The following is a 24,904-nucleotide window of genomic DNA, read 5'->3' on the forward strand; positions in this document are numbered from 1 at the left end:
CATTTAGGTTCTACCAAGCATAGAAAAACTAGAGCAAGAAGGCTCTGTTTCACCCTGTCCTTTGCCCTCATCAGTATGACCAGGGTAGCCGCTGGGTGCCTTTAGGTGTTGAGACCCTGTCTATATGTCCATGAAGGCCTATGGATTTCTGTGTTTATTTTTATTTATTTATTTTACATCTATGAATCAGCACCACCAAGCATAGTTCTTGACACTATGTAGGGAAGAAATCATTTATTTTGAATAAACAACAACAACACTAACAACAAAAGAAGCCTGAAATGTGAGAAGAGCACAGGGCATCTGCACAATTCTTGCAAACACTAAGATAAATGTAAATGAGTGAAGAGATGCCTGGTGCGGGGAACAGGGGGCAGGGAAGAAGTCACATCTGGAAGGTTTGGCCAGAACTTTCAGAACTGAGACTGTATCCTAAGCACATTCAGAACTTTTAAGAAAGTCTTTAAGCACAAGGAAATGACTAGATTTGTGATTAGAATGCACTCTCCCAGCCAAAGATCTGAATAAGAGCTGGGAGGAGAACTTAACAGAAGTTCAAAAGCACCACAGTGGTTCAGGTGACTACCAACAAAGGACTGTACTGGGCAGCTGTGGTAGGGGTGATGAATGGAGTTTTCAGGTGACAAATTACCAGGAAGAAGTGACTATTGGAGGGTAGAGAAAGGATTGAACAGGTCACACTGAGGTCCAGGGAGTGAGACCACCCAGTACTACAGATGAACAGGGACCCTGTGAATCCACCTTAGTGAGATGAGGTCCACTTCCCTAGTGACTTCCTTTATTTCACTATCGCTTGCCTTCCTGGAGGTTCAGGTACTGTTTCAGCTAGAATTTGCCAAATAAAACACAGGAGGCCTGGTTCATTTGAATTTCAGATCAAACATAAGTTTTAAAATGTGTGTATATGATGAGACTCTGGCACATCCTATATCTTTATTTGCTAAGGACAGCAACCCTAGCTTCAGCCCTGCTCCTTCTGCCACAGTTCTCACTCCCAGTTCCCAGGAGTCAGGGATTTAAGGAGACAATATCTTCCTCCAGGGTAGGAATATGCAAACACCGTTCTAAAGTGATCCTCTATTGGCAGTTCAATGGAGTCATTATCCTGTAATAGTCTTATGATCCAACAAGTTTTGGTGTAAAGAAAACATACCTATGTTTTCCAGAGGCGATGAACCAAAGTCTTAGATGCAAATGGAGATACAGAAGAATGAGGAAGGGTGATGGTGAAGACAGGCCAGGAGAGAAGAGGCAGGACAGAGAAAGGCACATTTGTCCCAGTGTCAAGAGAAAGCATCCAAGGTCCTCAGGGAGGCTGAATACACAGGATGATGGGCTTATTGGTCACATCCAGTCTATAATCTTAAACTTTTCCATATTTCTGAAAATACCACGTTGCATATGTGCTTTTATTTTTTCAAAATAGCAAATGTTACTTTAAAAAAGGAAAACTGAGAGGCTATTTAAAAATGTTATTGCTGTTGTGTGTTATGTCTTTGTGCATAGTACATGCACATGAAAGTGCGGATGTATGCACCCCTGCAGAGGTCAGAGTGGGACCTCATCTATCTCCCTCTATTACTTTCTTGACTTGCTGCCTTGAGACAGAGTTTCTAACTGAACCGGAAGCACGCCATTTGGGGCTAGCTTCGCTGGCCAGGGAGCTCTCAGGATCCCCCGTCTCTACCCCCTCAATGCTAGGATTGCAGGTGCCTGCAGCCATGCACAGCTTTTTAAGTGGGTGCTAGAGATTTGAACCCAGGTCCTCATTCTTTCAGAGCAAGCATTCTTATCCACTGAGCATATCTGCAGTCCCAAAATTTTTGCAACAAACATTTCAGGATTTATCTTCAAATCCATGACAGCAGTTAGCATTATTTATATTTATTGGGCACATCATGCACTGGGAGAAAAATTGGTGGAGAAGGTCACATTGTCTGGTGACTACTTAAGCTGTAATATACCTGAAGCACTTGCATTTATTTAGGAGTGGCACTTCCTAACAAAGACACTACTTAAACTGAAATGTCCAAATCCTCAGAGAAACCCTTTGAGCACACGTCTTTTTAGCAGAACCTTCGTAATCTGCTGCCACCAAAGTGTCGACCCAGAAAAGGGAAAGATAAAATGATCTGTTTTCTTTGTTACAAAAGCCAATTTGCCCACTCCACCCTATACACATGAATTCCAATGGGTGCAAGCTATTCTTTCTAGGGAGGAGGGGGTGTGGAGAGGTAATCATGACAAATTATCCTTTTTCCAAGTTATCATCATCTTGCTCTGTCTCTGTCAAATTGTTCCTCAAACACAGCAGTCTGCAAGCCCCGTGCAGCCTCCCCCTTCAGTGCTATTTATACCTTTTGGATCAAACTAGCATTTTTGCATATCTCAGCTGTTTTGGGGGCTGTGATGATGAACTGCGCTGGTTTCAGTCATTTCCATCAGTCGTTCGTGGTCACGTCCCTGAATATCTTTAAGGACAATGTGTCCCACAATCACTTCAATCTAAATCTGTCGATAATTATGATAGAAGGGACTAGTCTAAATTTCACCCAGGAAGGAATGGTTCATTTTTCAAGCCTACATGTTGCTTCCAAGTGATCTGTGAGCCACCACACAACCTTGATCTACAACTTCATAATGAAATGGGCATGAGTTTCTTTTTGTTAATTCCTTCAGGAAACCAACCACTATTTCTCCTAAGAAGCAACTGGTTGTTCTTCCAAAGCTCATCCTTTCTTTCGTAGCCCTGTATTGTGTCTTTGCTTCATGGAATGAAACCAAATATCAAAGGTGATGGGGGAGGGGGGGAAATAAAAGAAAGACCAAGAAGAAAGGGCAGAGTGTGGCAAACAAGGGAGAAGGATGGACAGAGTGAAGTTACAGAGCTGATGACTCATCTTGAATAATCAGCTTAGCAGGATGCTGCTATGCTTCCCTTCCAACCACTTTTCTGGATGGAAAGCACATCAGAACCTTTATGCTTCCCCAGGATGCTTTGCCAACTCTCCTTACCAGAGTCATTTCCCCAGACTAGTTTTTCTCCTTCTGTCTTTAGTCAGTATTATAGGATTATTATATCTAGAGTATTAAAAATTACTAGATGAAGTTACATTCAAAACAAATGATCAATTACAAGATTAGGAGACTTGAAAATGACACATTAGTGAAACTTAAAGTGAATGTGGGTGATTAAGAGAAGGAGGAGAAAAACTGTTAAAAACTCTAAGGCCACTTTTTCCCACAGAAGTCCACACATACGGAAAATCCAAGAAAACTTACAGTGTTTACTGGCAACGAGTTGGATTCTAGACAGTGAGTGAGGTTTTGTCTCACCCATCTTCCCACTTTGGTACAGGCAATGTCTCCCACTGGCCAGCATTTCCCTCAACGTAAGGTACAAGGAATGTAAGGTACAGCCTTACATGGAGCCTGTGTCTCCATGACCTCAAAGGAAAAGTTAGCTTTCCCATTTAATTTCCACCCAGTGGGGAGAATGGGAAGATCACAGAGAGATCTGGATTAAGTCTTGCCCATTTGTGGATATGGATTAAGTCTCAGTTTTCTTACCCTGAAAATCAGAATAGTAATTAAAGATCTCTGAGCATTAAATAATGTGGACATACTAAAAAAATGCTAAGTGTGTGGTCTATCATCACCAACTGTCCTTGTTCAAGGAACAACCAACTACAACCCCATCTACACCATTCAACTGTGTATCCACTTCTAAAAAATTAACCTCGGAGATGGTTGCTTACCCTCGACTTAAGTTCTGTAAAAGGGCAAAATGAGAGGTTAACACAGCACTATCCTCCATGATGAAAATGTGTCTCTAGACCAAAATATTCACAGCTAGAACAACACCCGAAATATTTTCTGCATGTTTCTTACCATGGGAACAGGCAGTTTTATAAAACAAAAGGAAAGCAAGAGAAAAACGATTTAATGGGCTCTAATTATTCAACAGCAATGCAAAGAGCCTCTCCGTTTAGCCTTTACTCGCTTATAATGAAGTAAATGTTAGTATTATTCCATTGTACAGATGAGGATATTGAGGCAGAAGGCATAGAAGTATTATATGTTTTAAGTTTCATAACAGATAAGATGGCAGCACAGCAGGATTTGGGTTAATTTGAGCATCTGGTCCAGAAACAACAGTGGTACAAGGTTGGAAATGCAAGGAGCAGATGTCTTCTTTGCCTTTGGGATAGCATTCAATCTCTACAGCAGTAACCACAGGGGTCTACAACACCTGGCCTCAGATATGCTCCAGCCTCATGTCGTGCCACACCCTCTCACATTCCAGTACCCACTTCTGTGCAATTCTTTCCTATGTCCTGTCTTGATTAGCAATCTTCCCTAATCTGCATATGTGCTTCCAACCTCTGAGCCAGACAAATGTGAACCAGGTCTCCCCAGTCTCCCTAGGATAAGGGGGCAGAGGCTAAGCATGATTAAATTTTGTTGGTCATGTGTTCTGTGTTGAGCTTCCTTTACGTCTATATTGTAAGCACCTGTGTTAGTTACTTTTCTGTTGTTTTGATAAAACACCATGTCCAAGGCAGCTTACAGAAGGAAAAGTTTATTTGATTTATAATTCCATGGGGATTGGCATCCATAATGGCAGGGGAGGCCTGGTGACAGAAAGTGGTTAGAGCAGAAAGCTGAGCAATCACATCTTCAAGCAGGCACAGGAAGCTGAAAGTAACAGGAAATCTGGCAAGGCTTAAAAATGCTCAAAGTCTACCCCAGGTGACATGCTTCCTCCAGCAAGGCTGGACCTCCTAAAACTTCCCAAAACAGAACCACCAACTGGGTACAAAATACTTAGAGCCTATTAGGGACATTCTCATTCAAACCACCACATTCCACTCCCTGGCCCCCATAGGCTCATGATCATATAAAATGTAAAATGTAGTCCACCTTCAAAAGTTCCAATAGTCTTCACCAATCTCAATACTATTCAAAAGTTCAGAGTCCAAAATGTCTTCTGGGACTCAAAGCAATCTATTTAATATTCTGCATCTGTCTCTTTTGTTCCTATTCTGGTCTTTTCTGTAACCTAACACAGAATTAATCTCCTTGTCTTCTGTTCACTGACTTTCAAGCAGTGCTCTGAATCCTACAAAGGGCATCGAATGGGCAGGAGTTAGTACATATACTCACTCACACTTCAACCAAAGGAGTTATACAGCACTTATGGAGCTCCAAGTAACCTATCATTAAACAAAGGATTTGGAGTCTAAGGCTTCAAGAATGACCAACCAATAAAGATGTTGTTGTTGTTGTTGGGTTTTTGTTGTTGTTTTCTTTGGGCTTGTTTTCTTTTCTTTTCCACTTCTAACTAGCTATGCACTGAAGGATGTCCTTGAACTTCTAATCTCCTTACCCATACCTCCCGAGGTCTAGGATTATAGGCATGTGCCACACTATACTCGGTTTACTTGATACTGCTTATCAAACCCAGGGCTTTGTGCATGCTAGACAAACACTCTACCAGGTGAGCTATAACCCCAGCCCTGGTTTTGTTTTAATGATTTCTTACATCATTTCTTTCTTATAGTATCACACTTATCTTCTTTTGCTTGGGGGACCCTTAGTCTTCTCCTAGTATTCTTTTAAGTTCAATATGCATAGTCTTTAAACTTTGGAATTAACTTTGACTCTGAAACCCTGTTCCTCACCATAAGCCACCAAGAATTCTTGGTTCCTTAAATTTACTTCAAACATAGTTTCAGTCACCATTTTTTTTATCTTGATTTTGATTGAAAGCTCATCATCTCTTCAGCAAGGAATTATGTATTTTGCAATTGTTCTCTCTGTCTCTCTCCTCTCTCTCTCTCTCTCTCTCTCTCTCTCTCTCTCTCTCTCTCTCTCTCTTTCATATTCAGTGGTCATGCTATGGCAAGAATAATCTTCCTAATATGCACATATATCCACAAAGTTGGTTGCCCCCGTGCCGTCCAGATGCTCAGTCCCAGGCCTGTTATTTCCGTTTCATTCCATAGCCACCTAATGGAAAACTGAAACTTCTTATGAGGTCCTTCCAAAGAATGTTCACCAGAAGATGAAGACAATCAATGAGCAAGGAAACCCTTAGCAAAAACTTGTGGTGGAAAAGATGGCCAAAGAGACTCAACAACTTTGTATACACACACACACACACACACACACACACACACACACACACACACACACACAACTCAGAGAGAGAGAGAGAGAGAGAGAGGATCCCACTCCCCTTTCCTCAACTGTTCTTTCTAAACCAAGCCACCACTAGAGCATCCTGTCCCTGAACTTGCCTCAAGAAACACCTAACATTCCTACTTTCTCTTCTGCTTACTGAAGACCCACCTGTCAATTCCTTCTCATTATTTTCTAAAGATATAGAACTTAAACCTTGGACCCCCATGTGACCAGAGGCAGAAAAAAAACAAACTGGGGTCAGATAGAGATGATTAGAATCCAAGTTGTTCTTCCACTTACCCTATGTAATGACAAACTACTTTATCTCTCTTTTTTCTACTTTATCTACTTTTTTAACATCTATAAAATGGGATGACAGTAACCCTTTCAACAAGATGGATGTAAGGATTAAAGATAATATATATAAATTATGAGATACACACTGGACACTTAATAAGTGACATTAAGACTCATTCTGTTGTCCTTGTCTCTCCTGCTGTCCCACCTCACCGTGCTTGCTATAAGAAAATAAGTTCCTCGTGCATGAAACTTGTTCTGTGACCATTGTGATCAGACCTACAGAGAAGGCTGCTCACCTGTGGCTAAGTGTAAAACATCCCTAAAGCTGAAGGCACTTCAAGAAGCATGGAATTAGAGATTCACTTATCTCTCCAGATCAGATGTCAAGAAGTAGAGCTGTCTCTGGTTGACATTATCCTGAAGCCCGAATGATAGAAGATCGTCCCTTCTGTAGAGGGATGAGCCAACAGAACACTAGCACCCCAATGGGAACCTCAAGTTAGCAATGTGTAACCTAAATCAAAGTTAAGATTCACAAGTCCTCTCTTTGTTACCGCATTGGTAGTTCCAAGCAAGTCTGTTGCACAGCGCATATTGACAGTTAAGGGAGGCATTACTGCCTATTGTCCCAAATAATACAGGCAGGAAGTAGTGTTTGGAGGACAGCATTGCATGGCAGTAGAATGGAAGAAAGACCAGGAGGAAGGTGAATCTTAGAGAAAAAGGCAAATTATCATGATTCATATACCCTTCCCAGTCAAAGAATTCTACTTTGAGTGCCAACCTGGAGGTTTCTGAGTCATGTTTATTAGGAATGTGGCATTTCCTTATAAGTACTATTCAGGTTCTGTGGTTTCTTGGGGGAATTCAGGGAATTTCTCATTATCCTTTGTCCTGATTTACAGAATCAAAAAAAAAAAAAAATTTGGAATGACTGACAAAATGACAAAGTAAGAATCTAGTACTTAGAACACAACTTCAACAAACTTCTGACAGGAACACACAAACTTACAGTCATCCCAACAGCACGAAATACCATTCCACCCTAGGTGACACTGAATGAAGTCCAAGAAGGCCCCAGTTCCCCTGGTTGGTATCAGGAGAGGTTTGAACTGTTTAACAAGAGCTAACTCTTCAATGTGCCTTAACAGACATCACTCTCTAGCCTTCTCAGTGACTTTTCCAAACCTCACCACACATGCCACCCACCCTCTGTATATCCTCTCCAACAACCAGCCCGCACCCACCTCCTGACCCTCTTCCTAGAGTATCCAAGAAAAAGCCCTCTGTCCTCCTACTCGAGGTATGTTCTTCCTTTGTGCTCTTGGTCGTAGCCTCTCCTAGTCACAGTCCTTCAACTTCTAACAGTTCAAACCCTACCTCTCTACTGGATGTTTCCCCCACTACTGGGAACCAGTGAGCAAGCACTATTCATAAGTCCCTGTCTAGTGGCTATTGTCTCTTTTCTCTTTTCAAAAATGAAGTACATTCACATTTCCACTTAATGGGGGCATGCTCTGCTAAATGTATCATTAGATAACTTTGGTCATTGTGGGGACTTCATAATCCATACTTCTACAAAACCAAGATGGTATAAATCAATCATTCCACAGGGCCCCTTGATGCCATCGAGGTGTACAATGGGGACATGTTCTGATAAATGCATCATTAGATGACTTTGGTCATTGTGACATCATATTCCATACTTCTGCAAACTCAAGATGGTAGGACAGTTACTCCACAGGGCCCTTTGATGCCATCAAGAAATATGGTAGACAGGGATGAGAGGTTACTGTTGCCACAATACAGCCTACTATTTGACAGTAAAATTTTTCATTTAGAAGGAATAAACTCTAAAATAACAATTAAAAGTATAATAGCCACAGAACCCAGTCATTGACTAGCATTCTCCAGTGATGGGTGCTGTACATAGTTGTATGTGGTCTACTTTCACATGACTAGCAGCATGGTAGGGGTGTTTCCACCAGCATCACCACAAACATGTGAAGAATGCATTGCACTGTGACATGACTAGGTGACTGGAATTTCCAAGTCTATTAGACCCTAATGGGCCACTATTAGATAGTCACTGAAGAAAATTTCATTATGTATTACGTGACTAAATCCTGACAGAGTTGTCCACTTTTTAAAAAATTTTATTTATTACTTTGATTTTATGTCTATGAGTGTTATACCTGTATGTAGGTAAGTGTACCTATGTTGTGCAATGCATGCAGAGGACAGAAGAGGCTGTCAGATCCCCTGTAACTGGAGTTATAGACAGTTGTTAGCTACCATGTGGGTGCTGGGATTCAAACCCGGATCTTCTGCAAAAACAGTGTTTTTAACTACTGAGCCATCTCTCCAGCCCAGAGTTGTCCACTTTTACAGTACTTAGACTATCACATATCTCTCTACTCAACCCCCAACATGCTGTCATCAAGAATACCTATGAGCTCCACATTTCTTAAGACAATAAACACATTTTGGTCCTTACCTCTGTGGCTACCATATCCTATGCCTCCAGTAGCACCACCAGCTCAACTATCTGGGAAATTTCTAACTACCCTTAAGATTTGGGGTTTAGGAGTCCTTGTTCTCAATGACTTTTTTCGGGCCTCTGTGGGCAAGGCTGACTTCTCCCTCTCAGCAACTAAACAGTGTTTTCCACACACCTCCAGGATGCATCCCTGGCTTTACTTGCACTTAACTCTTTACATCTCTCTTCTTGCCTAATCTACAAATTCCGTGAAAATCCAGACATGTTTTTTTCAGATCTGGAAACACAAATGTTTAGGGGTGATTTTTTAAATTTGTTTTCTCTTAATTAAATTGAACTCACTCTAGTCCTGTACACTAAAAATCAAGTTGAAACAAACATTGTGAAAAATCCCGTAGACTAATTTAAACTACAATCAAGTTTTAAGTTTAAACAAGAATTTAAACTAGAACCAAGGTTGATGCTCTTTCTACAGATATAAAACAGGAAGACAATTCAAATATGAAAATGATCTCCTTGAAACTGAATCTCACTTGCTTTGATTCAAGTTTATGATGGCAGTAACATTTTCAGGTATGTCACATACACTACGGTCGCATACTAACACTGATGGTAAGGAAAGAGAAAAGCACGCTTCTCTGGAAGGTACAACGTTCAGTCCATAGGAATCTGAATCAGAAGAGAAAACACTGGCTCTGTCCTCATCTCTGCTCATAGCTCATGTGACCCAGTGTGTTAGTTGTCCCATTGGAAAAATGCTAACGTTGACTTAAATCATCATTAAGGGTGCTTTCTGCCCTGAATAACTAAAATTCTATTTTTTTCCTGATGCTTAAAGGATTTGATGTGTGGATGTTTTTGATGTATGGACAGATGAAGGTCACAGGTTTCAAGAGGCTGAGGAACTATGAAATTAGCCTTTAGGAAGGAGTATCAGCAAGGACACTGAAGTCCCCAAGAAAGTTCATCAAGGATGGAATTCAAGGCAATGTCCCTGTCTGTAAAATGGGGATAATGAAGGCCATCTAAACTGATCTATGTGGTGATGGAGAGGCTCTATTTACCCGATATAGATATAATATATGTATATATTTAAATATATATGAAAATGTATCGTGTACATGAAATCATATATATGAAAATGTGTATCAGGTACCAAGCACTTTAGAGATTTTTGTTATGTTATTAATAATAGTAGTCAGCTACAGGACAGGAAATATGGTCAAAATTTCTCTATAATATAAACATAAATCAACAAACAAAGCTTGGGATGTAACTCAATGGTAGAGCACTTGTCTAGCTGTGCAAGGCCCTAGGTTCAATTCCCAATACCACAAATAATAATAACAATTAATAGTTACCATCATCATATATTCTCCTCAGCAAAAGAGGATTCTCTTATACTCACTGATGAAAGATAGCAGGTCAGAAATCTTAAAAGTCAGCTGTACTCAGCATTACCATAGTCAGAAATATAATTCCCCAAAGGTCACAGTAGCACTTGAAATACATCCAAATTGTGTTATTAATAATAATAGAAACAACAATAATGTTCAAAACTACACTTTGGAGTTCATAAACCACTTTCATCTTACCAACAATATCATTAACTTTCAAAGTTTAGTAACCTGCCTATTGTTTCCCAGCCCAGTACAATGGGGACTCATAAACCAGATTTCCCAGTTTCCTTTGGATTTAATAAGAAAAAAATTGTAAACACACATATAAATACATCGACAAAATGATGCATATGATAAACTAAACCAAAACTTCCTGCACTACAGAGCTCACAAAGATGATTAGTTTATATTTTTTAAATTTTCACTGTTTTAGAATAGAAAACCTGACAAAAAGACTAGAGAGATGTAGCCTCTGATCACCCAACAGGATCTGAAAACTCACCTAGTCCAACTTTGCAATCAGGAGATTTGCCCCTAGGCAGGTGGCAAATAAGGTTTCATTTTCCAAGGTGACAGGGGGCTAGTGGGCACTGAGAAAAGGAAGACAGACACACCCAACCCCCCCAATACAGAGAGAGGGAGAGAGAGAGAGAGAGAGAAAGAGAGAGAGAGAGAGAGAGAGAGAGAGAGAGAGAGAGAGGATATCTTCTACATCCTCCCTGATTGTATAAACACACAAAGTAGTCAGAAGTCAAAGGCAGTGGCATTCGCCCAGAGTCAGTTCCTGGGATACTCGCTGTGACTTTTAGTTCATCAATACACCACTTTGTAAAATTATATCATTCATGAGATTCGTAACTCCACTCAAGTCCAAAAATGCATGAGAGAGCGGAAACTTCTCAATCGCTGCTTTCCACAGATTGTTAGGGACTGGGGTTACAAGGTGGCAGACTGGAAGCTAAAGCGAAGAGAAAGATTTCAAAGAAAACCACTCTCTGACCTGCCCCTTGATCAGCAGTGGATTTGAAGGGATTTGTACTGGGAATTTCACATCTAATCTGATACTTTAATCAAGAACTTCACTTCTTCATATCCTAAACCACTGCGGTAACATCCTAACTGGAATCTGAGTCCCTAATCTCAGTCTCCTCTAATCCATCTCTTCAACAATAACCAGTGATCTTCGTAAAATGATAGTCTGACCATGTCAACCCTTCAATAAAAACTTCAAAAATTGCAGGAAATCACAGCTGCCTACAGGATGAAGACTCCATCCCTAAGTGCTGGGCCTCGAGTTCTACATCCTTTGACTTTGTTCTGTACCTCACTTCCAGCCCTGCAGCAATTCAGCCTTACCAAGCTAATTTCAGGACATCATCTCCTGGGTGCCATATTCTGTCACATCCCCATAGCGCTAGGATGGAGGGTTGAAAATCTACTGGAACTGCTCTTTTCCTTTGTCCATTAGACAAACTCCCGTAATGCTCAGAGCTTCAGCTCAAATGCTCCCTCGTCTAGACATCACCGCCCGACCCCATCCCCAAGAAAATGAGTGCTACCTCGCAGTGTATTCTCACAGTCCAGGACTGATCTTTCCTAGCTCTGTCCTGAAAATATTATTCCTGTCACCCAACTAGATTTTGATACAGGAATCATGTCTTTTGTACATCTGCATTTCCTTAGTTTAGAGGATGTTGAGAAACACAAAATAAATGTTAATGCAGGTTTGTTGAAAAAAAAAAAAGCCCACTGAGAATTTATGGAACTCCATAAGTGCATTGTAAACTGTACTGGGGACTGCACGTGTAATGTATTGGGATCTCTTTTCTTTTTAATATTTTATTTATTATTTTATGTGTATGAGTGTATTGCCTGCATAAATGTAGGTGCACCTGTGCCTTGCAATGTCCACAGAGGTCAGAAGAAGCATCAAATCTCCTGGAACTGGAATTACAGTCGATTGTTAGCCACCATGTGGGTGTTGGGAATGAAACCCAGGTCTTCTGCAAGAACAAACAGTCCTCTTAACACCTGAGTCATCTCTCCAGCCCCTGGGATCTCTTTCTAATGGTGGTAAATACCAGGGAAACAGATAGCAGAATGGATAAAATGAGTTCACCCATTTTTCTCAAACATTGGTCCATAGATGATATCCAATTTCAGTTACATTTTTACTAAGTCATAATAAAATAAGAGTAAAGTCATATAATGAAATTTTCTATAACCCCCCATGTGTGTAAGTGATAAAATATTTTGGATATAATAAGATAAATAGGATTTTGATTTTGCTTGTTTGTTTATGGCCTTACTTGATCATCTAAAAATAAGCAAGTCAATAACGGTCTGTGTAACAGTCAGGGTCTTAGCAGGAAACAGAATTCACCCCAGATGGTACAAATAACAAGGCTTTAAATGAAAGGACCTCTCACAGAGCTGGGAAGATTTCGAGAATAAACAAGGTAGTGAGGCGAACAGAAGGGTCAAGGGGAGGAAATAGTGTCACCAGAGCCTGGCAAGAGCTGGAGCCACAGAGAAGGCACCACTCAGCAGAAGACAACTTTGAGGAGACACCACAACTCCCAGCATGCAGTACTCATGTACAGTATCTCTTCTGCACTGCTAGGTCTTCCTGCCAAGGACTCTCATTGGACAAAGCCAACTGCAAGCTACCCAGCAAGGGAATGCCACTGTGCAGCCCATGGGGGTTGACCTCCTGGGCACAGAGCAGGACACAGGGATGGATGAGGGAAGGGGAGAGATGAGGGTAACTTGCATCATCTCCTTGGGTTTTTTTTTTAAATCTAATCTATGAAAACTCTTTGCTGATTTAATAGCCTGAGCATCCAACAGGGAAACACAGTCCTGAATTTTAGATTAATCCCTTGTATTAGTTACTTTTCTCATTGTTGTGAGAAAATATTTACAAAAACAACATAAGGAAAGAGGGGTTTATTTGGCTCACAGTTTGAGGGTACAGTCCATCATGTTGGGGAAGGCATGAGGCAGCTGGTCGCATTGTATTGACAGCCAGGAATCATAGAGATGAATGTTAGTTTTCTGTCTGCTTTCTCCTTTTTATTCAGTCCAAGATCCCAGCACACAGAAAGACACTGGCCACACCCAGAGTGGGTCTTCCCACATCATTCAAACCTTTCTGGAAACAATTTCACAGAAATGTTCAGAGGTTTGTTTCCTAGGTGATTCTAAATCCTATGGAGTTGATAATCAAAGTTGACATCACATCCCTCCTGGTGCTAGATGGGGAACCATAATCCAGCCCTTTAACATCTTAACACTATATTCTCTCCCTTTTGTGTGTTGGGGGGTGGGGGGCTTTATGTGTGTGTTATAAGTGTGGTACATGTATGTAAGTGGTGAGTGTGTGGGTGTGCACACCCATTCATGCCCATGCATAGGCCAGAGCAGGGCTCTGTGTCCTGTTTCTCTCAGGCTTACTGTCTGGAGACAAGGTCTTTCAGCGAACCAGAAGCTTTCCATCTTGGCTAGGCTGACTAGCCAATGAGCTCTCTCAGGATCTGCCTATCTCCACCCTCAGTGCTGGGGTTACAGGTACATGGAACCATGCCTGGTTTTTATGTGGCTGCAGGAGAACTGAACTCAGGTCCTTATGTTTTCAGAGCAAGAGCTCTTACCCCCTCAGCCATCTCCCTAGTCCCTCAGCACTGTATTCTTTTTACCTGCGAAGTGGGACTAGTGATCACTGTCCTATAAATCCCCAGGGCTGCTACAAGTTAAAAGAGGCAATTTATATTAAAGGGCCCATAAACTACAAAGTACTATATTATAATTTAATCAACACTTAGATGCCTTCTGCTAAGCCTTTAACAAATAGTAATCCAGGTACTCCCTCAGGCAGGTTTTACTCTAACATAGTGGGGTATATGCTTTTTTTCGAGAGGGGCAGGAAGCGTGTTCAGAAGACCAATGTTACCCTCATCTTTACTGTCAACGTTGTAACAGATACGCTTTATTCATTCTGAAGCAAGGAAGCTAAACTAATTTTTCCATACCAGGCTAAGAGGATTTAGGATATCTTGATAGTCTTATTCAAAATATGACTAAAATTTATGTTGTTTTCATATATTTCACTGCTCGAATAAAACAAGAACCAGTGGCAAGCTTTGGACACTGACTGCTGCCGTTGTTGTATTGCCACTGCATTATCAGCTAAAGTTAAGTCTCTGCAGTGGCCTAGGGCTAAACAGAGCATTCTCCTGGAAAAACGACACAGTTTTACACCATTTCTTCAGTTTGTTTATCCAAACACTCCAAAAAAAAAATCACCAGTCATGGACAGACACCTTAACAGCTTCCATCAACAACCACTCAATAATCAATGTGGTTCACTGTCACCCTTGGCTTTGCCAACTACCTAACCACAACCACCTACAAATTTGGGCCAGGGAAGGACCAGAAGAGTTGCCTGCTCCAAGCCTATTCTGAACACCCTTGCTTGTACCTGAGACCTTGATAAAACACGATCCTAACTCAACACAGATAAAGAATCTCCAGTGATCATTTCAGGGGCCATGCCTGGAGGGAAGAAAAATCTTTGAATTTGATAACACACTGTCCTAGAGTTGCATAAACCCCAAGCAGCAAAGGGATCACAGGAACAAGGCAGGTACTGAAGTCACAGAGGATGCAAATCTCAATCCTTCCCCACTACTAGGCACATAGAAGACCCATGATGAGGCTGAGCCTCAGTAAATAGGAAAATCATTTTGTCCTTAAAAGATTATTGTTGGACTGGAGAGATGGCTCAATGATTAAGAGCACTGGTTGTTCTCACAGAGGACCCAGGTTCAGTTCCCAGCACCTACATGGCAACTAACAACCATCTGTAACTCCAGTTCCAGGGATCCAATGCCCTCTTCTGACCTCCATGAGCATTGTACAACACAGGTGCACCTACCTACATGTAGCAATATACTCATACATATAAAATAAAAATAATAAGGAAAATAATTCACCTACCTACATGTAGCAATATACTCATACATATAAAATAAAAATAATAAGGAAAATAATTTAAAAATAGATTATTGTGGAAATAAATGAAATAATATATATATGATACCCTTGGTCTGGTACCTACATTTATCAGGCATTTAACAAATCAATGTAATGATAATTGTGAGGATCGATTACAGTGTCCCACATCAGAAGGGGTGACTGTGGATGAAGACATTTGAAGTGGATGACCACAAGACTTTTTCATTTGTTTAGACAGTCACTCAACAATCCTGGCAGACTACACTACAATGTCCCCCACACAGATCTAAACATTGCCCCTAGTTTCATGGTCCAGAGGTCAATGTAAAATTTAAAAATCATCAAGTAGGGCTAGTACAATGACTCAGCCTGTGAAGATTCCTGCTGCCAAGCCTGATGACCTGAGTTTGACCCCAGGGACCCACAGGGTAGAAAGAGAGAACTGACTCTCTTTCACTATCATCGTAGCAAGTACATGTCCCCACACCACAATAAGTGCAGAAATACAATAAAAAGTTATAATAATGATTACACAGAGCCTAAAGGGAATCTTTGTCGATGCCTTCACAGAAGAGAAGCTAAGACTTGAACGTTGAGCAGTTTTCCAAAACAGTGTTTTCTCAAACTCAGTTTTATAAAAGACCAGTTTTGCATTGGGGGGGGGTATGTTAGGGTCTGTGTATGTCTCTGTGTGTCTGTGTCTGTGTCTATGCCTGTGTCTGCGTGTCTGTGTATCTGTGTCTGTGTCTTATTTCCAATCATTTAAAAAATTTATTTTTATTTTATGTGTATGAGTACTTTGTGTAGGTAAGTGCATCCATGTTGTACAATGCCAGAAGAGGTTGTCAAATACCCTGGACCTGGATCTAAAGACAGTGGTTGTTTGCCGCCATGTAGGTGCTGGGAACCAAATCTAGGTCCTCTGCAAGAGCGAGTGTTCTTAACCACTGAGGCATCTCTAGCTCCTAATTTCCAATCTTTTACAAACTTGGTCTTAATACATGTGAAATTGACTAGTATGCAGTTTGTACCACCTGTGCCTCAAGTTCAACAATTCCTCAACTGGTCTATGACACATTCAATGAGACAAGTCCAAGCTCTGGGCTGTTACAGCAATATCAAGCTGATAGCAAACCTCTAAATTTTCACTACTCACTGCTGTACTTCTGTCACCCGAGTTCTCTTAGGGTCCTTTACTCCTGGCGCTATGCTCCTGACATGGGTTGACAAACCACATAACACATCTTTATCTGAATTTTTCATAGTCTATATCCTGGGTAGGGGAAATAGAGTAACTTACAAAGGCGAACACCGGGTGCCCCATTCCACTCTGTGGCTCAGCGGCCTGCCATTCCAGATTGCTTCCTTGCCCCACCCACAGTCTCCATTAGCTTTCGCTCACCTCCTCATGGGCCCACAGTCTCACTCCAGGTCAGTAAATGCCCCCTCTTGTTTCCACGAAGTTGCAACACCAGGGTCATTTTTTCCAGTGCCGCTGACTTCCAAGATGGTGCCATGCTCCTCCCTTCGTGGGTGACTCTCTGCAGCCAATTCTCTGCAGCAGGCCCCACCCCTTAAAGGAACATGTACCCCTCAGGACACAACTTCTTTTGTCACAAAGTGAAACCCAACAGAGCACAGCCTGGCAGTGGCCTGATTCTACAAGGCAAACTGGGATGGAGCATCTCAGACAGCTAGCAAAAGCACAGTGATAAGGAAAATGAAGTTTCCCCTGGGTGGTAAAGCACACAACAAACACATCTTTCCAGTGAGCTTCACCATTCTGACTGGCTCCTAGGTAAAGACAGCACTTTCTTTTACTATACTGGTGCTACTGCATTCTTGAGAATCAGAAGACAGAAGGGTCAGCAGAGGAAATGAAGAAAAATGAAGGGCATCATCTGCAGTATCTGCCCAGCTCCAGGTCCAGCACATTAGAGGTGGCTGATTTTATGTACTGTTCTCTTTGTAACTAAGGTTTCATCGTATAAGGAAAATCTGACTTGGGATTCTTCATCTGTGTGTAGCTTAACTTGGCATCTCAAAATATAGAGACGGGTTCATCCATGTTGAACACTTCTCACCAAGCACTTCCCTCTTCTTAGCCTGACTCACCTCACTATCCTTGTCCCTGAGTCACCCTTGAGCTAGTTAGTGGATGGAATCCTCTGGTCAAGCCAGTGGACATGAGTCAGTTGGCATGACAGCTGAGTTTTTCCCACACACAGATGAAGAACTTGAAATTATGGTGTGTGTCTTTTTTTTGACACAACTGTTCTCAAACTAAATATTCTAAAATGAAATATACTTATTGTACACAAATCCACAGGTCTGCTGTATGATTCTGCTGATGGTAGATCTTGGCTGGGCTTGCTCTTATGATTCACAGGGATGGATCAGCTGAGGCTATCTGTTCAGGAGGGCCTCACTCACATGGCTTACCAGTTATTGGCTGGTTTCTAGCAACTGACTAACTGGTTGCTGACCATGGTGGCAGGGTTGACTCATCATCCAGTAAACTGACTGGTTCTCCAAAAGAATCTGAGAAAATTGAGGTGTACAGGTCTCCTGAGGCCCAGGTTGAACTTGAACTTTACCACTGACATCTCATTCACTATGCTAAAGCAAACTAGAAGACAGACCAAATTTAAAGAGTAGCCAAAGGCTCCATCCCTTGGTAGATGCAGTTAGAGAGTCACATTGTTAAGGGCAAGAATTTGAGGGCATTGAGAATTGGGGACAGTTTTACAACCCATCATCCCATCTACTTCCACTTCACCTGTTGAGTATTTCTTCTCCAAGTGCTGCCTGCGATGTGTTGAACATTGGTATCTTCAAATTCTAGTCTCTGAACCCACAGGAAATTCCCCAAGGTATAAGCCAGTCTCCACCACTTTGCTAAGCAGAATTCACATCTTGGTATGTGTTTTATTTAAAATTCCAACCAGTATTGAGTTGGACATCTATTTGCAGGGAAAGAGGGTAGAATTAGCCAAGAAGTTCCATGAGAATACGTCATCTTTTGTCACATTGGGAAAATACATGCAAGAATGGGAGAATAATAAGATTAAAAATTTAATTCATTCCTTTAGTCATTCATTCAATAAATGCTGGCTTGATATACCTAATACTGATGCATGGTATACCTAAGGTGTTCATGGTAATAAAGATATTCCATACCTATGAAGTATCCTTGAGGAATTATGACCTCCGTAGTAAACACTGGAGTATTTGGTATCCAAGTTGCCCTGAAAACTACAGATGATCGTTCACTTCTTTCTTTTTTCCAGTAACAATGGGGTTCCTCAAAATCATGGATCTCACTTTATGTACATATAACACATTAACTGCTCAGTAACTGGTTGCTGAATTGAATAAACATCTAGAACAAAAGAACACTATAAACATTTAATGTAAAATTCACTCCAGAGATAGAATGTTTTGATTTACCATTATCCAACATTTAATGGCATAAACACATGGAAAGGGCTTCATGACTCTCTAAGTCAAACAACAAGAACATTTTTATTTTCCCCTCTCCCTTGCAGGGCCATCTCCTTCTTAGTTGGAAAGGGGAAGAAGATAAACAGCAGACCCAAGCATGTTTGAAGATGGACTATCAACTAAGGATCTACTATATCAATTTACCACCAGAAAGGATGAAGGCACTTCTCAGAAAAACCTTACAAAGAAGAAAGGCCCTGAGGGCAGAACCAGGAGATGTTTTCATCCTGGAGATGGACATTGAGTAAGGTCTCGAGGCTTCCTCCTGCAGGGTCAGAAGCCACTTCACAGCTCCAGAACAGATGATTCGAAGAAGGTTCAAATGCCTCCAGGAAGAGGAGGGGGATTTCAATCCAGGCATGAAAGAAGAAAGAACAACCTCCCCAGCTTCTCTGTCCCAGGCTCTCAGTCCTCTTTACCAGCACCAGGCCTGACAGGCCAAGGTAGCCAACAGAGGAAAAAATCTCATTGAACAGCACCAACTTGAGCATGTGCCAACACCATCTACAAGTTCCACAGATTGAGGGACAGAGGCAGCTACACACCCATTGAATTAAAGATAGTGGATCTCTAAAGATGGACCTGACATTAGCCCTACATCACTGGGCCTGGTATGTCAGGAGAGCTGCTCAGTTTCACAAATGCGATTTTGCCCATGTGCCTTGAGATCTGAAGCGCTAATGTTCCATTTCGTTCTTTAATGGCTTTTTTTAAAAAGCAAAGACTATTTTTAATTTTATTTACTGTTTTTATTTTATTTGTATGAGTGTACTGTCTGCATGTATGTTTGTCTGCACGTATGTGAGTATACCCGAGTCATGTAATGCCCCCGGAGTTCAGAATAGGGTGTCGGAACTGGATTTACAGACAGTTGTTAGCTGCCATGTGGGTGCTGGGAGTCAAACCCAGGTCCTCTGCAAAAGCAGGTAGTGCTCTTAACCATTGCACCATCTCTCCAATTCCACAAAGATGATTTTCAAAAGCAATTTTAGATTCATAGTAAAAAGTAAGCAAAACTAAAATAGCTATTTTAAAACTTATAATTGGAGTCAATAAATATGCTTTGAGTTTCTATTACGGGCCATGTGCTAGATGGAAATCTTGCAGATAAGATGGCATTGTCCTGATGCCAACATGCTCCCAGTGAGTAAGAAGGAAAATAAACAGATGATTGCAAGATAGGAGAATAATCACTGGGACAAAGGAAAGTACAGAGGTCAGAGTAACACAGAAAAGAGGTTCCTGGTGCCTATAGCAAACTGGGGAAGTCATTTGGATATACAGTGCTTGAACTGAACCACATAGAATTCATAGGGTTTTCTATTAAGTTAGGGGACAGTCCAGTCTAGGAAATTTTGCTGTCCTTACTGTTCTGTACCCAAGCCCAAGGGCAAAGGAGCCTTAGCAGAGTCCCTGCAGTTGCATTTTCTAAATCCAGGACACCTCCGTATGCTCTGATTCTTCACTTTCTCCCTTTTTCTCCTGTTCTTATTGTGAATGCGGCTCTTCGTAGGCATCCAGATGCTGAGTTCCAAACTTGGATTTCAGTTTCTGCCCCTGATGCTACACTGTCCCCTTGTCACACTTCTGCCCTACCCACAAGAACATAGAGATGAGTCTTTCCCCTCACATCTCAAAGGAGCACGAGGACTTTGACCCTCCTGGCTGGGAAGAGAGAAGGAGGTAGAAGTCATTGCAGATGGTGGGGGCAGATAAGCAATGGAGAAGTCCCCTCTGTCAAGACTGCTCACTCTACCAGGACTCTAGTGTCCTAAATAAGGTACAATGAAGTGTCTGAGAGTCATGGGGTCCAAGCCCAGAGAATTCTAAGTCCTCCAGGTTGTAGGCAAAGCCTCATCTATATAATATCATCCAAAATGAAGTGATTGGAGAATTGGATTTCAAAATACCTCAGGTTTTACATTGATCTTCGTCAATTTGAACATTTCTAACAGGCATTAAGTGGACAGACTTAAGGATGACTCCCTGCAGTTATTTTCTCAGAAAGATGACCAGATGCAGTCATTACACCTAGCATGGCAGTCCCTCACAGAAGGGAGCCTTAATATAAACACTGAGGGCCTGCTTCTGCCAGGCCCTGTGTCTTGCTGAAACCCTTCAACACAATTAAAATTATGTATCCCATTAACAATTTCCATAGGCTCTTCCTTCTCCCTTCCCCTAAAGTAGAGTGCCTTCTTAGAGCCAATCCTGGCCTCAGTCTACCATCAAGCCCATTGATAAAAAGCTGAATTAGTCCATGAATAAGAATCTTCTTTCCCACTGTACTGTGAGCTCAAGAGTGCCAGAGCCACATCTTAAGACACTTGTTAGGTTGTATGTTGACACAGCACTAAGCAGCATGTGATGAGTCACACAGCCTTTCTGCAAGGCTGGAGGAAATAATAGGACAGAACTCAGCAGGTCACTAAGATAACATTATATATAATGATGTATGGAAAATCCCCAGCATGGAGCAAAACATGGTTGCTGTCATACTAATATTTTAATTAACTGTCTCTTGGTCTTTGTTCTTTCATCAATTAAGAAGCAATGAAGTAGGTACTTCACTGATTTATAGAAAGCAAATGAGACAATGTATGTGGAAACCTAGCAAAATAACACTTACTATGAGCTAATCTGTTAAAAAAAAAGGCACTTAACAACAATGCACTGGGAATTTACTTCTTGGCTTAAACGCCAAAGCAAGTGAGCCTGCACTTTCAAGGAGAAGACCATAGATACTAATGTCTTAAAGAAGTTAGTGAGAGGCAGAGAGTGAATTGCAAAACCGTGCTCCAGGAGTTGACTCAGTTTCTCTTTGATCCACTGGGCACACTTGAGCATCTACGGAGCACCAGGGTCTGAGCAGGTGATGTGATGTATGCCCTAGTCAGCAACTTGAAACATCAAACTGGCTTCTTTGGCTCCAAGCCATCTTCCAACCCAGATCATCAAAGGATGGCATGCATATAAAGTACCAAAAGAAATGACTGTTTTTCCATTTTTTAACATAAAAATCAAGTGAGGCAATAAGTTATAAGAGAAACATATTCGTTTTCTAGGGCTACTGAGTCAAACTGCCACAAACTGAGTAGCTTAAAATAAGAAAAACATACTCTCTCCCAGGTCATGAGCCTAGAATCCTAGAAGTCAAAGTGTTGGCAGGCTCATGACCTCTATAGAGGCTTTAAGAATGAATCCTTCCTTACCTTACCAGCATCCAGGGTTTCTAGCAATTCTCTCTATTCCTTTGTTTGTCGTAGCCTTGCTTCAATTTGTCTCCATCCTCACATGACCTTTCCTGGATATCTTTGTGTATCCTCTCCATTTCCTATATGGATATCAGTCATTGAGTGTAAGGCTCTCTGTGTTCCAGTATGATCCCATCCTAACCACTACAAAGAAAAGACCCTATTTAAAAATAAAATCACTTCCACAAGTACAAAGGGCTAAGGGCTTGAACTTATATTTTGATCCAGTCACAATTCAATGTATTATAACAGATGTCTTCAGGATGAAAGTCATTCAGATCAGATTCAGCACGTAGTCCTTTCTTTTCCTTGTTCCCCATCTCTACCCATAGAGAGGGTGTTTGGTCCCACTGAATTTGGTTGCCACCAGGAGACTTGCAATACATGAAGTTGAGGATGCAGTTCCTTGAAACTCTAAGAGGTGCTCTGCCCAGTATCTCCACTGAGGGCTATGGTACAGTTCACTGAAGGTACACAGAGGCATCAGCAACCTTCTCCAGGAGGAACAAAGGAACACATTCTCCAACTAGAGAATGATGCTACCACTCATGAGGACTGCAGTGGGGTGCCTCAGTACCTCTCCTGGATTCTGTGAATTCTTAAAACCAGAGTAAAGCTAACATTGAGAGCTTACAGAGTGTCTTTCTTTTATTGTTTCATGTATGCATCCATTTTTTCATTCATCTACTCATTTATAGCATAGAGGCTCCGAAGACAGATTTACCCATGTTGAACATGGCCCCCACCACTTACTAGCTATGTCTCCCTCTACAAAATGGGAAATATAGTAGGTTTACTTGGTAGAAGAAAAAAAACCCTGAGTAAAGTATCTGGGACATATGCTGCCTGAAATTAGGATGAAGATGATGCTACCAATGGTGGTGGTGGTGGTGGTGGTAGTGGTGGTGGTGGTGGTGGTGGTGGTAGCCCTGGAAACCCCCACAAAGGTGAAGGGTTGAGATGCAGAAACCAAATTTCTGTGGATGGAATGCAGGCAGACACTACTGTCAAAGCCAGCCCTGAATAATTCAGGATAGGGCTGCTGCTTCGGTTACTGGGCTTTTTAAGATCTATTGAGTTTTCAAAGGGAAAAAGATATGCGGTCACTTCCCTTGCACTTTCCAGTTTACACGGGTCAGCTGCCTACCTGCAATTAAACCTTGAAGGGATTTCAGGAGGCCTTAGTGTTCAGCTGCCTTTGTTTTAACCATCCTTCCCAGACTTGTCTCCTCAGTCACCTGTCAACATGTCACCTCCCTTCCACCTTCCTTCTAATGCATTTGCTGAAAAACAATTTCCAAAGTCTGCTTGTTACCAAGAGAGACGTGAGAAAGAAAAGAGTTGGAAAACGCTCTTTGAAGAGTCAAAGATTCTAGCATTTCCCTTTCTCGAGGCTCTGTCTTTGACTGACATTGAGGCCTGTTTATAAATCTTTAACAGGACCTAGTGATCCTTCTCTAGAATCTAAAACTGCAACCCAGAATCAGCTTGGGGTTGATTACAGTGGATTTGTTTGGACTGCACATCTCTCTGGTGGTTTAACAGCAGTCTCTTGAGGATTGCTGGTATGGGTGGGTGATATGTGAGGGAGGCCTGGGAAAATCAGTGGCATCCCAGACCCTCACAGCTACCACCGCTTTCCTCCTGAGATTATTTTTCTTCTCTGTGCCTCTTTCTGAAGCCAACAATTCACCCTTTTCTCCACCCGCTTCCCAGGTCAACCACGGTTTCTGCTAATCCCAAGAGACATTCAAATCGACAAAATTAAGAGCCCTAGGAAGAAAGATAGACTTAAAATCCCTAATTAGTGAATTTCAACCAATATTAGTCAAAATGACCAGAGCATAAAGAGAAATGCATGGGTGAAAAAAATGTAGAGAAACAAGTTATTTATATTAGAGATCTAAACATAAATATCTAGGATGATGACTGGGTTATGCTGTTGGTGGCATTGGATGCTGAATTATTAAAGTAACAAAATTTTAAGATGACCAAAATCCCTCACAATGCCCAGTGACAGCTAACTGCATCTCTAATAAGATGCATCCTCAAGCTTGGTGCCTGGAGCCTATTGAGCTCCCCTCTTCTTGTTCACCAAAGCCTTTGCACCTTCAAGCTAACAAACAATCTGTACCCTAAAGGTCATGGTCACCCAGCAGTCACTCTGGCCTCTTCAATCAAATAATACCAAATCTGGCCCTTTTCCACGCTGGCATGGATCTTTACACACACCCAGAGATGGTGCCTGGAACATAAAAGTGCTCAGAGACATGCCAGCTAGACAAATTAACCAGCAGGCCTAGGGAGCGGAGGCCAAGGCCACCTGTGCAGGCAACCTGTGATTAGGCGAGTTCTTGACACATCAGAGCAGGAGGACCATGACTCAAAGGTGCAAGACCACACGCCCTGTCTGGCCCATATCTGCTCTGTCAGCCCACAGCCTGGGCGAGGACCCCACTCCCCAGCAGCTGCATCAGAGCTGACAGAATTGTAGGCACCTTTGCTACTGCTGAGAGAAATTGAGCAATAGCCTCCCAGCAGGATGAGTGGCAATGTGTTTCTTGGGAAATTATATACTTTTAACCTCTAAAACAATATAATTTGAGGGTGAATGTATTTTTCCTCAATAGTCACAGGGCCTCTTATTTCCCCTAAAGATCTGAGGTGGGGAGGTTATTTTGCTGTCCCTGCATATATGTTTAAAGAGACACCTACAATGGATT

At 41.7% G+C, this 24,904-nt stretch overlaps 1 long non-coding RNA gene across 1 annotated transcript in view; it reads right to left on the reverse strand.

Annotated features, from left to right (window-relative positions):
* The window catches only part of LOC115067874, a 25,555-nt gene extending 8,600 nt beyond the window's left edge, over window positions 1-16,955 (reverse strand). Inside the window, exon 1 of the long non-coding RNA XR_003847238.1 lies at window positions 16,826-16,955. This is a non-coding gene — a long non-coding RNA (uncharacterized LOC115067874). The remainder of the gene's footprint in view (window positions 1-16,825) is intronic.
* Window positions 16,956-24,904: the final 7,949 nt, after the last annotated feature.

This window comes from Nannospalax galili, unplaced genomic scaffold (assembly GCF_000622305.1).
Source record: "Nannospalax galili isolate Female #2095 unplaced genomic scaffold, S.galili_v1.0 scaffold666, whole genome shotgun sequence".
NCBI lineage: Eukaryota > Metazoa > Chordata > Mammalia > Rodentia > Spalacidae > Nannospalax > Nannospalax galili.